Source organism: Nomascus leucogenys, chromosome 4 (genome assembly GCF_006542625.1).
Source record: "Nomascus leucogenys isolate Asia chromosome 4, Asia_NLE_v1, whole genome shotgun sequence".
In the NCBI taxonomy this organism is placed as follows: Eukaryota; Metazoa; Chordata; class Mammalia; order Primates; family Hylobatidae; genus Nomascus; species Nomascus leucogenys.
In genome coordinates this window covers 95,229,879-95,246,562 of record NC_044384.1, presented here as the reverse complement: position 1 = coordinate 95,246,562, position 16,684 = coordinate 95,229,879, and the positions used below count along the sequence as shown (strand labels likewise).

The window sequence follows — 16,684 nt, the reverse complement described above, 5'->3', positions numbered from 1 at the left end:
AGAAATCTGGAAACAAATAATGTAAGGATATTCTTGATCAGCACAGTGCCATGCCCATTGACTTTGAATATCAAGCTGTACCCTAAGGAATCACTGAGTCAATGTGAAAGGAAATAAGATGGTCTTGGGGATCTAAAGGATGTGTTCTCACTGGGTGAAAGGTAAGGATTGTCAAGTTCTTCAGAATGAATGAAAGTTTCACAGAAGTTGACTATTGTGAATATGGTGGGAAAATTGAATCATCATCCAGTGCACAGCAGGGTAGACCAGATGATGCCAAAGAACCTGTCCAGAATAGTCAGCATCACATTCTAATTACAAGCAGCGATTTAGTTAATGCAGCTAAATCAATGTTATGAATTTGAATTAGTAATGTCATATGACATATACTCTATTTCTAAATTGATTTAGGTTTTAAAAAGGTGTAAGAGCTTAAAAATAAAACTTACCGGCTTTATGTTTATACAATTTAAAGTATCATTACAATAATAATAATTTAAGCCAACCCTGGGGTTCTATGAGAAATTATTTTCATTAAAAAAGATATCATCTAAGTCTGAGAAACCTTGGTTAAGTGATTAAGCATACACTGGATTTGAGACCAGAATCTCACATTTATTATCCGTTTAACCTTGAGCAAGTTAGCAAACCTCTCTGAGCCTCAGTAAGTAGCTGAGTAACAATAGCCTCAGGTGTAACAATGGCTACTTCACAAAAACAAGGTGAGTAATGATTAAATCAGAGAAGGCAGAAGTACTTAGCACAGTGCCTGAGGCTTAGTAAATACTCAGCAAAATCCTCATCATCATCAATATTGACCACAGGCTCATTGTGTTGTTTTCTTAAATTAGACCCTTTCTTCCTCATGAGTAAAATAGAAATAACAGCATTAAACATCTTGCAATGGGTCTAAAAAAAGTAGTTGATTAAAAAGGTTGCAAAAAAAAAAACTTTGCACATGCAAATAAAACTTTATTAGCCCATGCAGTAAATTGCATCATGTGTTCAACATATTCACCATCCCCCTAGCCTGCCCATCTCTACAGTCTCCTTCCTGTGGGAAGATAATCTTTCCTGCCCCAGTGACATCTGGCTTGGCCATATGACTTGTTTTGGCCAATGAAATGTGAGCAGAAGTAACAAATGCCATAACCAAACAGTAGCTATCAGAGCCCTCTTGTGGGTAAACCATTGTTTTTTCTTCTCTACCGTGAGAATAGGCTATCCAAGAAAGACTCCTTCAGCCTGTGTCCCAGAATAAAGATAACGTGGAGCAGAATCAGAGACAACCCCTGAGAAAAAGAAGCCACTGAGATTTGGAGGTCCCGTGTTAGCCCAGCACAACCTAGCAATATCTGACTAATAAACCACAAACACAGTGCGAAAACAAAATATGTAACATTTAGATTAAAATATAGGACAGCGTTTTCTCACTGATTTATCTCTCATTCTTTCTTCCTCTGCAGATTACCAAACTAGGAAATATCATCCATTCAGGGACAGAATAACTTCTGTTAGGTCTCCAGATAGATGCAAATCATTTGTAAATAATTTATTTTCAGATACAGATGCATACAACCAACTATTTTAACTGCCTCCAAATGTATTCTCTTTATCATTCCTGACCACTGATTTCTTTACTGACAAACAGCTGCTCTGGGGCTTGGACATCGAGATGAAGGCAATCACTGGAAAAGCCGAAGGAGGATAAATCCTGCTAGGAGGTGACATAGTTGTACAAACAATCCAAATAGTGAATGCCAGCGAGCATCAGTGGGCGTGGGCTGGACCTCGTATGATCAGTACACGTGTGAGTGCCTGTCCTGGAGCACAGCCCTAGGAAGAATCCAGCTGTGCCTGACCCAAGCATGCCTCCCCAACAAAAGAAAGGCAACACGTGCACCCACCTCCTGCTATCTGTGATTCCATCTTATAATGGCTATGTGACTTACAGATTGCACCAACTGATGCCCCTGTTTTCACTTGAACCTTTTGCAAAACAGATGATTCAACCCTGTACCTTCCTTAAAGGCAAGAACTATGTCTTCATCTTCATATCTCAGCACTATTTTACACTTGCAATTAAAAGGCAACTCAGTGTAGAGCAGTTTAAAGCATGGGCTCTGAAGAGTCCAAATTCCAGTTTCTCCACTTACTTAGGTTAAGATCTTGCAAGCAGATGCTCTAAGTGCCTATCGATGTCCCTCTGACCTGAACATTTTAGAGTGCCCCAAAGGCACTGCCAATATCAGAATCTCTGCCTGAGAGTATCTTTTAAACCTGGATAAGCTAGTCTTCCCTTGCAGGGTGTAGAAGTCCCAGGGTTAACCACCCTTAAAAAAAAATCTGACAGCTATTTATACACCAGTGTTCACAACAGCATTATTCATGATAGCTAAAAGGTGAAAACAACCAAAATGTCCACCAACATTGAATGCGTAAAGAAAATGAAGTATACACATAAAATGGAATATTATTCATCCTTAAAAAAGAAATGAGGAGGCCAAGGTGGGTGGATCATCTGAGGCCAGGAGTTCAAGACCAGCAGGGTCAACATGGCAAAACCCCATCTTTACTAAAAAATACAAAAATTAGCCGGGCATGTTGGTGTGCACCTGTAGTCCTAGCTACTTGGGAGGCTGAGGCACGAGGATCACGTGAACCCGGGAGGCAGATGTTGAGAGGCTGCAGTGAGCCAAGACTGTGTCACTGCACTCCCACTTGGGCAACAGAGCGAGACCCTGTCTCAAAAAAAAAAAAAAAGGAAATGAAATTCTGATACATGCTACATGAACTTTGAAAACATTATGCTAAGTGAAATAAACCAGCCACAAAAGGACAAATATTGTCTGATATCATTTATATGAGGTACCTAGTATAGTCAAATTCATAGAGACAGAAAGTATAATGGTGGTTTCCAGGGGCTGGGGGAATGTGGAGTTATTGTTTAATTAGTATATAGTTTCAGTACGGGATGATGAGAAAGCTCTGGAGATTGATGGTGGTGATGGCTATACAACATTGCAAATATACGTAGTACACCAAACTGTGCACTCTAAAATGGTTACAATAGTAAATTTTACGTTATGTATATTTTACCACAGTAACAAAATAAGAATAATTAAAATAAATTTTAAAAAAAGAAAAGAAAAAAAACAACTGACATGAGCTAGTGGTGAGACATCCCTACTCTCTTAGCCTTTGTGTAAAAATACCCTAAGGCAGGTGTTTTACACTATCTCTACAATTTCCTTATGGGATCTACAATTTCCTTATGGGATTAAACACTAGTTGCCATTGCACAACTCGCTTAACAATGCCCCATCTATTGGCTGCCTTCACTTCCCTGTCTCATATCCTCATTCACTCACTAGTGATCCCTGTATGTCCCAAGTAACTACTTGTCTCAGGGTCTGCTTCTGTGGGAAAGTCAACTAAGACACCAAGGCAAGTTTCTTAATTTCTCTAAACATTACTTTCCTCATCAATAAAAATAATACTTAGATCATGAAGTTATTGTGAAGATTAAACGAGATAATTCTTCAAAGTGCTTAGCACAGTGCCTGACTCATAGTAGATACTTAATATGATCTTCTTGAATTTCTGGTCTAGCAATTATCCACCTTTTTTATAGAAGATAAACTACATCTCTCAGTTTCAGGAAGAGACTAAGAAATTCTAAGAGCCAATTCTTTCCCATCTTCTATTTAAATAACATCTCTCATGACTTAGCTCTCATCATTCAACCAACCACAAGAGGTATTAGAAAGAACTGGAATTTTGTATCCAACTCAATCTTTTGCCTAGAGGTGGGCTGAGCCCACAAAAAAAGTTAGATAAGCTCCCCAGATAGCAAGCAGACCCCCCAGGACAGACAGATAACCACCATTCCCTCCTGACCTAGGGAATTAGAGGGCTGTGGGGTCAGTTGTAAACAACTTTGATCTGGTAAATTTTATCTGTATCCCTTTCTCTCTTCGGCTACAAATGTACCCTCCTAAGGTTTATGGCAAAGACTAGGATTCATTTCGTCTTTTTCTAGTTCCACAGTGCATCATTTTAACAAATGAAACCATGGGATCATGAAATTCCCATTGAGATGAATCCTTTGCCAAATACCATTTTATTTTGCTTTGATTTCTCATTAATTGTTTGCCAAAATACACAGAGATTTTATCACAATAATCACCTATTCTGACTAGCAAACCAAAGGATTAGGTTACATACTCTGGTGGACTCGTAAATAAGACTGATGAGAAATCCAATTTCTATCTCTTGCTTTTGTAGAAAACACCTTTCTGAATATGTACTTTTTAAAAAGCTGGACAAACAAAACTTACCTTGACTTAACATGTTAAAAAGGGAAGCTCTGTTCCCCAAAACAAATAAATGATAAAATCCCAAATTCCACCTTGCTCTTTAATATAATCCCTAAAGCTTTTTTCCAACATTTCATACATACATAGCCTTTAACTTCACTCACAACTATAAATAGTTGGCCAACTTAAGTTCAAAGAATCTGACTAAAGCTAACCACTAGCCATATTGGGCATGCCTAATGGTTTCAATGTTTGGCTCAATTACATTATGAACTAAATACTTCTTCCTATATTATTGCCTACAGTTTTCCATTTTCCACTTATAAATTAATGACAAAATTCAAGAAATATTCAGGTGATTGCACAAACTCTGTTGTACAAATATGGTGATGCTGATGAACTAAAACTACTTGTCGGCAGGTAAGGTCATGATACAGTAGCTCAGAATGGTGGTTCATAAGCTACAGCACAGAAGATTAATGTATGAAAGGCAACTTAACAGTGTTACTGTATAATGTACAAAAGTGTAAATCATATCAAAGTAAAGTCAGAGGCAGTCACTATGCATGGGGTATTGAATAGTGTTCTAGCCCATAACTCCCAATCTTGTACATTTCAAGGAATAATGAAACTATTTCCATTCATGAACTTTCTCAGACCACTTTCAGAAGCTGTACACTATGAATTACTCCAAGTATTTCCCTCGATTAATCTAACGAAGTCAGTTGCATTCTGCCTGTTAAGTACAAAGATTTTGAAACACAATGTGTACTCTCTGTGCCCTGCTTAAAATTTACTGAAATGAACTTTGTCCTAGGTGGTATTTGGAAAGAGTCTCAAAACCAACAAGTGATGTGGAGTCCCACTGCAGATCTTTTACCAGACGATATTTTTCTTCACCTGGAAAATGGTCTTTCAAAATTATTAAGGCTGCATAAATTGTGTTTGGTCAATGAATCAGAATGGACATTGCTAGGAGTCCCAAAGCCATAATAATCAATCTGTCTATTGTTCTCCAGGTCATCTTGCCACCCTCTCTTCCCAATATCAAGCCCCACACTCCCACAAGCATCAAAAGTAGGTAATTATTGCCATGACAGTGAAATAGGAGAATAAAGAGAATTCGGGGTCTTTGATCATATCCGTCCCCTACTTGAAATCTCTTGAAGGTTTAAGCTTGAGTCCCATCTCCTCAATGGCTCACAGGGTCTTATGCCCTGTCACACTCTCTGGCTCCTCTCACCATCCCTCATCCTGAGCCAAGCTAAACTCCAGCTCTACAGTTCTACCTACCTTTACCTCCGTGAACCCTGAATCGCCCATTCTCTCGCTTACCTTTGCACCTAGTGCATGCTATTCCCCCTGTTATTTGTACCTTCAAATCCTCTCTCCTCTGGCTAATTCCATTTACCTTTCAGTGACACTTTAGGTGCTACTTTCTTCAGGAAGCCTTCCTTCATTCTTCATCCATGACTCTCCTAAGTCTTCCATGACAGCCTAGATGTTCCCCCAAGAGCATCCATTATTGCCTGCTTACTTGTTTCGTACTCCACTGGATACTACAATCCCTGAACTCCCCTACAAAATTATCTGCTCTATTATGGTCCCCCAACACATACACACCCTATTCCCAGAAGAAGACTGGCACAAAGCAAGCATACACTCTTATGATGACTACATAACAGAATGGCTTAATTCTTTGTTACTAATGTCTATTATGAAAGAACACCAGCCATTCCTGTTTTCCAGGTTAAAATCACTAATAAAATAATAATTACTTAGTTGAACCTCTGCATGAAGAAACTGTATATATAATAGATCTAGAAGAGTGCCTTTGAAGCAAATTGGACTAGATGATAGAGAAACAGAGATCCCAAATAAGGAGAAAGCTAGTGGCAAAGCCAGAAAGGGAACTTAGGGCTTGTGACCCCAGGTCAGTTCTATGTCTCTGTATCCAAAAGAATCTGCTCTGAAGTTATTCTAAGCAACTATTCATGTTGTGAATTCAAGGTGGCCCATGAATGCACTCAAAGCCCATGTATAAAAAGAGAGTTATTTCTCAGCTTTAACAAAAAAGGTGAAGAATTCCCCTTGCGTGCCCACACTGACTGCTCCACGCTCACAAGCCTGATGAACAGCAGCCACTAAGACCCAGGTGCTTTTGTATCCACCCAGCATCAAACAGGACCTATTTTGAACGAGCCCATACGAATGCCACGCTGTTATCCCACTCACTACCCAACCTCCTGCTTCCTGTCAAGGAGAGGCTTCAGGAACCATACGAATAAAGGGTCAAAATGCGAAACAAAGAAGGGGGAGGAGGGAATGTTACAGCCTTAGAAGGGAGGGAAAAACAGACATCACCAGAAGGCAAGAAAAGACATCAAAAATCCTCTCCTGAGACGTGAATGTAAAAAAAGAGTCAACAACCCTGCTCCTCTCAGAACCCGCCCCTTGAACCACGGCTGCTCCTCGAGGTGATGACAGCTGGAGCTGGCTGGCAAAACGGAGCATGGCTAATCTGCCTCAAGCCAGGCACAAGAAAGACATCTTGGTAGGAATTTGATGCCCATCAGTACCACTGAGAAAATAACCAGTGATCATGGGACCACCCTAACCTCACATCTGGCAGAGCTGCTCAACTCTCACTGCCAGAGCAGCTCCCAGACCCCAAACCCACCTTCAATCACCTCAGGCCCATAGAGGATGAACTCCTGACCACACCTATCTTATTATAGAAAAATACGCCACATAAGAACTGGTAACCATGGTGCACAACTAGGTTCAATTTCTTATATGAAACCCTGCTCTTTCTTTCTGTAACTAGTCATACCATTTAACAGAAATCTTTCAAGGTTTGCATAAGGATCTGAGCGTATTCTTAAAGAACAGTCACATTGCTCAGTTCCCATTCAAGCTCTTGTCTTCTGACCCACTAAGAAGTTGCCTTGAATTAATAGTTTGCTCCTAATGCATTTAGGGTAAATGCACTTTGCTGCCTGCAACTCATTCATGCCCTGAAATCACAGAATGACAACTAGTTTTGGGGTGGAAAGTATTAAGACAGGAAAAGAGAACTAATGCTATCAGACCACACACACACACACATACACACACACACTCACACAGGATAATTAAGTGAGCAAAATGTAGACTCTGAAGAATAAACCATAGCAAAACTAAGTTGCTGGTATAAGGTATCTATGAACATTACGGCTGGCCTTTGGTTTTCAGGTATATGTCAGAGATGCCCTTCCAACTCTTCATCCAGTGGGGCTATAATCTCATCATTGACTTCCAGGAAAAAATAATCACTTAGTTCCTTCCTGAAAGTTCTTCCTGACTTTATTTATTTTCTTCTCTTCTTCCATGCACACGCGCTGTCTCTCTTTTTAATTTTGTTGAGTGCCGATTAGGTGCCAGCAACTAGAGATTCCTGGGATCTGACCAAGCGAACTCTGCTTGGCAGAGTCAACATGAGTTCAAGAACAGAGGAAGTGCAACTTCAAAGCAACAAATCTGGAAGATGTAAGTGGAGAAGTAATGCCCAAGAGGTTAAGAGCAGAACTTGAGGCACACCCTGGGAACTGGCCAGCCAAGTGCTGAAGAAATTAGGCTGGAGTAGCAGATGAACTGGCCCAAGAGAAGGGTAACCAATTATATTAACAATTAAGTCAGTGAGGTAGTGGCCTTGGACTTCCCCAGCTGAAAAAATGAGCAGAAAATCACAAAGAAGGCTCCGCCCTGGCTGTGAAAGTGAGACAGCTTAGAGCTCCTGGTGCTTTTGGCATTTACACTGGTTAAGGCTTGGTGGTTGTTTCTGTTGCAATTGTGGGGCCACTCATTGTTTCTACTTTCTCTAGTGATAATTTAGCAGCCTTGAGAGTAAGGCAGAGGTGGATTCAAATTCTGGTTCTGCCACAGCATTAACTCTGAGCAAGTTTTTCTGTTCCTTCAATCATTTAACAAATACTTACAGAACATCTAGGCACTAGGGATACAGCCAAAGGCAAAGCTCCTGCCTTCATGGAACTTATCAAATTCTTTGAGTCTCAGTTTCCTCACCTATAAAATGGGATACTACTTTTACCTGTATAGGTAATATGAAATGATCAATATAAAGCACCTAGCACAGTGCCTACCACATAGTAAATGCTCAATAAATGGTGCTCTTCATATACAGAGCAAACGTATCCATCACTTCCAACTGGAGTATTAGCTCCAAGTAGTAAGGAACCATCTGTGGTTCATCTCTGTACCCCCAGTGCCTAACACAAAGTAGATACTCAATAAATACTTCATAAATCAATCACTACTTAATTAATAACAGCCATTGTTATGGTAACTGATAGTCATTATTCCTCTCTAAGCCACAGAGATCCTATACTTAAAAAAGCAACATGGCGGCCTGGCGTGGTGGCTCACGCCTGTAATCCCAGCACTTTGGGAGGCCGAGGCGGGCGGATCATGGGGTCACGAGATCAAGACCATCCTGGCTAACATGGTAAAATCCCGTCTCTACTAAAAATACAAAAAAAAAAAAAAAAAAGCGACATGGCATAAAGACTATTTTAATTTTTTAAAGAACAGTGAGGTGCACTATACAATATGTCTTCAGGCACTTTTTAAACATGAAAACAAATGTTATTGAGCACAAAGATTTCAATTCAAAGAATCTATTAGTACAGAGACAAGCACGGACAGCAGATGTAGATGCCAGCCCACTCTTTTCCTAACTACAAAGTAAGGACAAGCTGGCCAGGCTTCAGGTTAATCCAGAAGGCACCCAAATAGTAAGTTACATAAAGTTTAGCAGATGTGCTCAAAGATGATGTATCAGTAAAGATAAGCAGAAAAGTGCTGCAGAAATCAAAAATCACAAAATCTTCATGGCTCAGAACAACCAAAGTTTACTTCTTGGTCTATATGTCCAACTCCAGTTGACTGGACGCTATGTTCATTTAGTGACTGAATGGCCCAGGCAGATGAAGGGCTCCATCTCAACACACATTTCCATAATCATTGCAGTAGAAGAGGGCACTGAGTGCTCTCACACTGGAAATCAAATGTTCTAGCATGGAAGTGATGCAAGCCACCTCCAACATATGCCTGGAAGGAAAGAAAAAGTGGGTATGGGGAACATTAACAGTCTCTACCACAGATGATATTAAGACACAACCTGTGGAATAACAAAGGGATTTATTAAAGATGATGCACAAATAAAACATCTGAACAGAGCTATAAGATTCACATAATCCTGGATGAGGAAGGGTGGGTAGGTGTCATTTTAGAGCAGTGGCCTCAACATAAAGACACTTCATACAACATAAATCTGGACCCTAAATTTCCAGAACAGCTCTGCTTTCTATAAATATACTAAGGGTCCAGATAAATTTTTATTTAGGAAACAAAAAGTTTTAATAGCTGAAAAACATTTGAAAACTATGAATGTAAACCAAATCCTTTATTTTACAGATTTAAAAAGTAAAGAGAAGAAAAAAAGGAGACACAGACAGTTAAAGCAACCCCCATCTACCCCCTCAAGGAAGGTCTAGAATGTTTAGCAGAAATAAGTCCATGGACAGAATCTAATGTACCACTGCAGCACCTTCTGACCTTACCCTTCATCTCTGCTACCTTTAACTGGCACAGTGGAGCCAGACCCAGACCAAAGTCATTTAATACAAGGTCGTCAAGGGCTCAATAAACGGTATCGACGATGAGTAGAAGACCCCACCCCACAGCATGAAATAGTGATTCATATCCCATTAGCAATTCTCTACATTACTCATTCCCTACTTCTGGGCAAATGGGAAGCCATCAGTAGAAGTGAATACTAGCCTTCAGGAGACTTTCATTTTGTTCTCAGATGATTATAGGTTAACGGCAACTATGATTTGGGTTCACTCAATTCCATTATCTTCTCATGTCCCCAGCTCTGTTTCATGCCCAGTTTCCCCTCCACCTTCACTTGCACTAAAGCATGTATGTCATGCACTCAAGCCTCAGTGGTCTCCCAACCTCTGGTCTCTGTCTTTTTCAATGGCTTTATACTCACTAGCCCATGAAATCAAACTCAAATATTTCAACCAGGAATCTAGGTGCCTCCTAAATCTTACTCCAGCCTAATTTTTCAACATTATCTCCACTACGGTACTTGTCCTGCGCAGCCAGAGGCAAGATGATGATCCTGGAAGTCAAAATGACATTGTTTTGAACCCCCAACACTTCTACTTACTGGTTGGGCAAGTCCTTAACCCCTCTAAGTTTTAATGTTCTCACCTGGAAAACAGGTGATAGCATCTACTTTGAAGGTTTTCTTGAGAAGGTATGTATCAGTGAGGAGTATGTGCAGCTGCAAGTAATAAGTAGTGGCTTACAAGTAAAGAGCTTTTTAGTTTTATGAAATAAGAACTACAGGGGAAGGCAGTCTAGGCTGGTACTATGAATGAACAATGTCACCAAGACCAAGATTCTTCCAGACTCCAGCTTTGCCATTTGTAAGATATGATTTTGGCTGGGCATGGTGGCTCACACCTGTAATCCCAGCACTTTGGGAGGCCAAGGCAGGCAGATCACTTGAGCTCGGGAGTTCAAGACCAGCCTGGGCAACATGGGGAAATCTCATCTTTACAAAAGTATACAAAAATCAGCCAGGCATGGTAGTGCACACCTATAGTTCCAGCTACTGGGAAGACTGAGGTGGGAGAATCACCTGAGCCCGGGAAGTCAAGACTGCAGTGAGCTGAGATCGGTGCCACTGCACTCCAGCCTGGGTAACAGAGTGAGGCCCTGTCTCAAAAGCAAACAAACAAAAAAAAAAAAAACAAAAACCATGGCTTTATCTTCATTGTTGTAGTTGGCTGCTGCCCCTCCAGGCATTGCACCAATGATCTCAGCAGCAAGAAGCTAAAAGAGCTGAAAAATTCTTGGAGTATACCAGCCAGGTGTGTCCCACTCACTACATTTTCAGGAAAGCCTCCACCCAACAACTTCCACCTATGCCATTATCAGACCCGACTCTCATGGCCACTCTAAATCCAAGGGAGTCTTGGGAAGGTGAGGTGGGCTTATTTCCATCTCAAACAAAATTGGGGTTCTTGTAGTTAGAAAGGAGAAAATGAATGTTGGGTAGGCAACCAGCAATGCCTACCCAATATTAAATATCTTATGGAAAGTGCTAAGCATAGTGCCTAACACATACTTAACTGCCCAGTAGAAGTTAAGCTAGAAATACTACTGTTATAATTATTATTGTTGTTGTTATTCGCCTTTCTTACTCTCTGGCCAAGTGGAATAACTCATTATATCCACGTGTGCCCCTACATTTTTATGGTATCCATTGCTCTATCTGCATCTCCAACTCTCTCCCTGCTTTAAGGTCCAAGAAAATGCCATTGCATCCAAGAAGTCCTTCCTTACACCTATTCCTAATGATAAGTTTCATGGTGGCAGGACTCACATCAGGTAAAAACTGTGTTCACCACTGCACCGAACATTGTCTCTTGGAACATAGTAGGTTCTAATAAATAGTGCCTTAATAATTTAAGTAATTCATGTGTATACACAAACCTGCTTTATAGCCAGCCCTCTAAAATCAAACACAGTATATTCCTGAAATGCAGAAGTTAAGGACAAGGTTTATAGGTCACACAGCTAGCAATGGGAGTGAGGGGATGAAAATTGCATTCCCCAAGAAAAAGAAAAAATTAGAAAATCCGCTAACCATAATTTTTACTTGCTGTTGGAATCTGGAAGATAGTTCATCAAATATTCGCTCCCTTACTGTGAACAGAGTCTACTTTTACACACAAGTGTTGTCCGAAATAGTGCTTTGCCCAAAACAGGTTATTAGCAAAAGTGACATTTGCTCGTGCCGTTTGCCTCTTGGCTCCAGTGATCTGCCAGGAGAAGAGCATGCCCCAAGTAGCTGCCATCCCTTCAGCCTGGGCCCCAGGACACATGTGGAGGAGACTGGAACCCAACCCACAGCCTCTGCACAGCCACCCCAAGGAGCCCAACTTATACCAGCCAAATCACGGTCAACCTGAAGACCCATGAGTGTGAAAATAAATACCTGTTGATGTAAGTCAGGGAGTTTTGTTACACTGCCAAAGCTGACTAATATATCTTATCATTTGATATATGTTAGCATGTCTTATATCTTCATTCATTTTGTCCCTTTTCTTCACATAAAAGGAAGAGGCTGAAGAATCTCCATGTTTTGTACATCCAGTGAGTTCTACCTTTGGATCAACTATTTTAAATTTATGAGATCTACATTACCATGAATATTGGTGCTTTTCTGTGTTTTCCATTCATCCTATCTTTCTAAACTAAGAAAATCACAATAAACTATAAAGGAATAGTGTAAACATTGCTGAAACTGAAACTGTTGGCTGGCAAGTAAGTGCCCCATGGACCAGCCAAAATGTTAGCTGGTTAGCGGATTTAAAAAAAAAAAAAAAAAAAAAAAAAAGGCTAGAGGATGTCCTAGTAAAACAAGCAAATGCAGATTGCACAAAAGTCAACCTAACCGAAGTCAAAGACTCTTTAGGTAAATTTGTGGACTGCAATACCATTCACCTTATTTTTCAGGATACCTATTTTGGCAAACCTTCACCACTGAGTTTCACCAATGGGAAGAGACTGATAAGGCTTATATCTTGTAGCTTTTCCAACATGACAGAACAAGAGGGGCCGGGCACAGTGGCTCACACCTGTAATGCCAGCACTTTGGGAGGCCAAGGCAGGAGGATCACCTGAGGTCAGGAGTTCGAGACCAGCCTGGCCAACATGGTGAAACCCCGTCTGTACTAAAAACACAAAAATTAGAGAGGCGTGCTGACAGGCACCTGTAATCCCAGCTACTTGGGAGGCTGAGGCAGGAGAATCACTTGAACCCGGGAGGCAGAGATTGCAGTGAGCCAAGATCACACCACTGCACTCCAGCCTGGGTGACAGAGCAAGACTCCATTTCAAAAAACAATAAAAAATAAAATAAGAGGGTCATGCTATTACAAAAGAATAATTTTAAATATCATTATAGCTAATCACTAATGGAAAAGGGTCTCTGTAAATAGCAAAGAAAATAAAACCCTAATCTCTTGGCGGGGAGACAACTGAGGGATGTTAAGAGCATTTATTCAACCAAGATCTATTTAAAACTCCAATTAGAAATTTAAGGTGTCAAGAAAAATGGAAGAGTGTGAATTTTGTTTTGTTTTACCTTCTTTTAAGTCATCATCATTAAGTTTGGAACTAAATTTCTATTGAGCCAAAATTTTTATTTTACTATATGTTATATTTTTTATATTTTATTATGTTTCTACTGGAAATATATAATAAACAAAGTTACTAAATTTGCCTATTGGCCCATGCCACAGCCTTCAAGTGCAAAGGCAAAACAGGCTGTGTCAGAATCACAGTGGACTCTTAAAAGGGTTAGCTCTACGTATGCTGGGAGAACCCACACTTCAGACTGGACACATGCAGACTACACAACCAAAATTTGAAGTCAAGGCCTTGGCCAAGGTCATGGGCTCTGGGTAAGACAAACCCAGGCTCAGGTTCTTGCTTTCATACTAAACTGTGGCAAGATACTGAATTCCTTCTAGTTACTCATCTATAATTTGGGCATAAGAATAGTACCTACCTCACAGGGGCTCCAAAAGGTTTAAAACAGATAATGCATATAAAGTACTCAACAAAGTGCTTGCCTATGCAATAACAATGATGATGATAGTAATAGTAATAATACTGCTTTGACAAACCCGGCTTCTACATGAAAACCATTCTAATCAGTATATTCTGGCTCACAGTCTGTTTATGAAATGCTTAATTCACAGCATTATGTTCACATCCAGGTACAGCTTCTATAAAGTGACAGCTCTTTGGATCAATCAGTAATTTTTCTAATGAATTCAGGGAGAAGGGTGTTGAAAAATCAGCCTTTCACTAGTAGTGAGTTGAGAAGGATCTGGTCCTTCACCCATGATTCATCCACCCGTGAAAGTCTTGCTGGTGAAAACCATGACACCATCACCTTCCACACCCCTCCCTGCCAAAACTGTAAAAGTATTTTATTAAAGCACAGAAGCAAACAGACAAGATGGCTTACATGAGAAAAAGGCAAACTCTACTACTCCCCGGAAAGAAAATGGCTTGACCCCACCACCACCTAACTGACATTCTGCAAAAGAGAACAAGGCAGCCCTCACTTCCAGAAGTTGAGTTAACTGTCAGAACTAAAAGAATCCCTTCTATTCATGTGACTCCCCATAAAGAACGTTTGCTGGCTCCAAAAATACCTTATAAATCCATCCAGTAGAGCCAAGACCCAAGTACTGTATACTGAGAAACAATGTGACTTTACAAGGACAAGAGTGACCACAGGAGACAAAGTGCCACACCCTTTTCCCGGATAGCTGAACGGTACATGTTGTGTCTTATAAAGATGGCAATTCTGGAGAAATAGGTGGGCAATTCTAACACCCCCACCCCCAATTCCTGCTTTACACAGATTCATTTTCATTTTTAAGCCAATGGCCTCGGCATCCGCAACTACTACAACTAATAATCAGGGAGGTGGTGGGTAAGGGATGGGGAGGACAAGGAAACACAGGTCAAATATACTTGCTTCTAAAAGTCCATTTTCAAAGAGTTTTCTTCCCGCTTGTCTGCCTCTCACAGCTGGATCCCCATACCAGGTGGAAACCAATGGTTAAGTAAAATCACTGATTTAAAGAGCCAACCAGGAAACTAACCATGACAAGTGGGAGCTGCCCTCCTCTCCCGAGCATTGATTGGCTCTTTGGGTTCCACCGGTCCCCATTCTACCCACGTAAGTGGCAGGTGTGGCTGTCAATCACAGAGGGAACTGACAATTCACCGCTCGGGGAGTAAATTGCCTTTCATACAGGAAAGGCAGGTAGCCGCCTAAAATCGATCCACTCCTAAAAGAGCGGACCCTCCCTCTCTGGCAAGAACAGAGACCCTTAAGTACAAAATAAATAAGGCAGGGCCGAAAGGAGAGTTTACGAGCGCTATTTTATTACCCCGAACCAAAGCAGCCCTTAATCTTCACTGTCCTAAGATGATCTTTCAAAGGCTCGTACGGTATTTCTTTTAATTAGGTACACCTTCGTTAGTATTCTTTTTTTTGTATAATTAGGAGAAAGGGAGGAGGAGAGAAGGAATGCCGTTCAGTTCAATTTCACATCGTATTCCTTTTCATACACCATCCCCTAGCCCTCCCCGGTAAATGAGCTTCATTTTCCCTGACACGGGTTTTTTTTTAAAACATGCTCCCCTCTGAACCCACCCAGGCGGCCAGCCACCCCACCCCCGGGCTGGGGCTCCACCTTTCTCCACTTTGTTCTGCTTGGGATTGCTCAAGACCCCCGACCCCGCGAACACCCCACCCCTCGAGGCAAGAGGGGACGCCGGGCAGAAGAGGAGGATCTGAGAGAAGAAAGGCGATGGCAGTGAGGGTGGCTGCCGGAGAGGGACTGCGGGAGGTGGCCCGGGCCGCCGGGGCTAGCGAGCGGCGCCCGCGCGCCGGAGGAAACCGTGCACTTGTTCCAATCCGGGGGTTTATACATCAAGGCAAATCCTCCCTTAGGCCGCCCCATCCCTCCCCGCGCCCGAGAAAGCCCCGGAGGAGGCGGATGGTTCACCTCTAGGCTCCCCACGATAACGCATTGCAGCTCCCCACGAGCGAGGGGGACCCGGCACGAGGGATGCCCGGGCACAGGCGCCCCGAGGGAGCCGGGCACCAGGCGGCCCCGGCCCCGGCGTCAGCGTCTCACCTTTCGGATGCTCGCCCCGGGGCCGTCCCACATGGATTTTTACAACCTCTCGTCGCCTTGGCCCCGGGCGGCCAGGAGGAGCAGGAGCCGGCGCCGGAGCCGGAGACCGAGCGAGCAGGAGCCGGAGGCGGAGGAAGAGAAGGAGAAGCGGGGCGGGGAACCGGGAGGGAGGAAAGAAGGGAAGGAGGAGGACACTGCTCGGAGGGCCGGGGCCAGGCGCGGGGCCGGGCGGGGCCGGCGGCCGAGGGGGCGGCACCCGCCGCAGTCCCGAGACGCGCGCTCGCGCGGCGCTGCCAGGCGCTGCGCTCGGCGGGGCCCCCACCCGGCCGGCCGGCAAGCTCGCCCGCTCTCGGAGGCCCTGACTCACATTCCCAGCATTCCCGAGGAGCCGCTAGGGGGGCCGGGGCTGGGGCCCGGGCGCCTCCGCTGGGGGCAGCAGAAAGCGCCCGGCATAGGCGGGGGTCTTCGCAGCGCCTCCTCCCGGCAGGCCGCGGCGCGAAGCACCTGTCCCCAATCTTCTGTCCCTGACGCCCCTTCCCGGGTACCCCCCTCCAA

At 42.7% G+C, this 16,684-nt stretch overlaps 1 protein-coding gene across 5 annotated transcripts in view; it reads right to left on the bottom strand.

The window, feature by feature from the left end:
- ERC2 (ELKS/RAB6-interacting/CAST family member 2) overlaps positions 1–16,391 on the bottom strand; it is a 987,712-nt gene extending 971,321 nt beyond the window's left edge. For 3 of the 5 annotated variants that reach the window (XM_030811582.1, XM_030811583.1, XM_030811584.1), the window contains exon 1: positions 16,130–16,377. The gene's annotated coding sequence lies outside the window, so the exon portion shown is untranslated. Of the gene's footprint in view, positions 1–16,129 lie in introns of all 5 variants that reach the window. The other 2 variants (XM_030811586.1, XM_030811585.1) reach the window with 2 other exon arrangements.
- Positions 16,392–16,684: the final 293 nt, after the last annotated feature.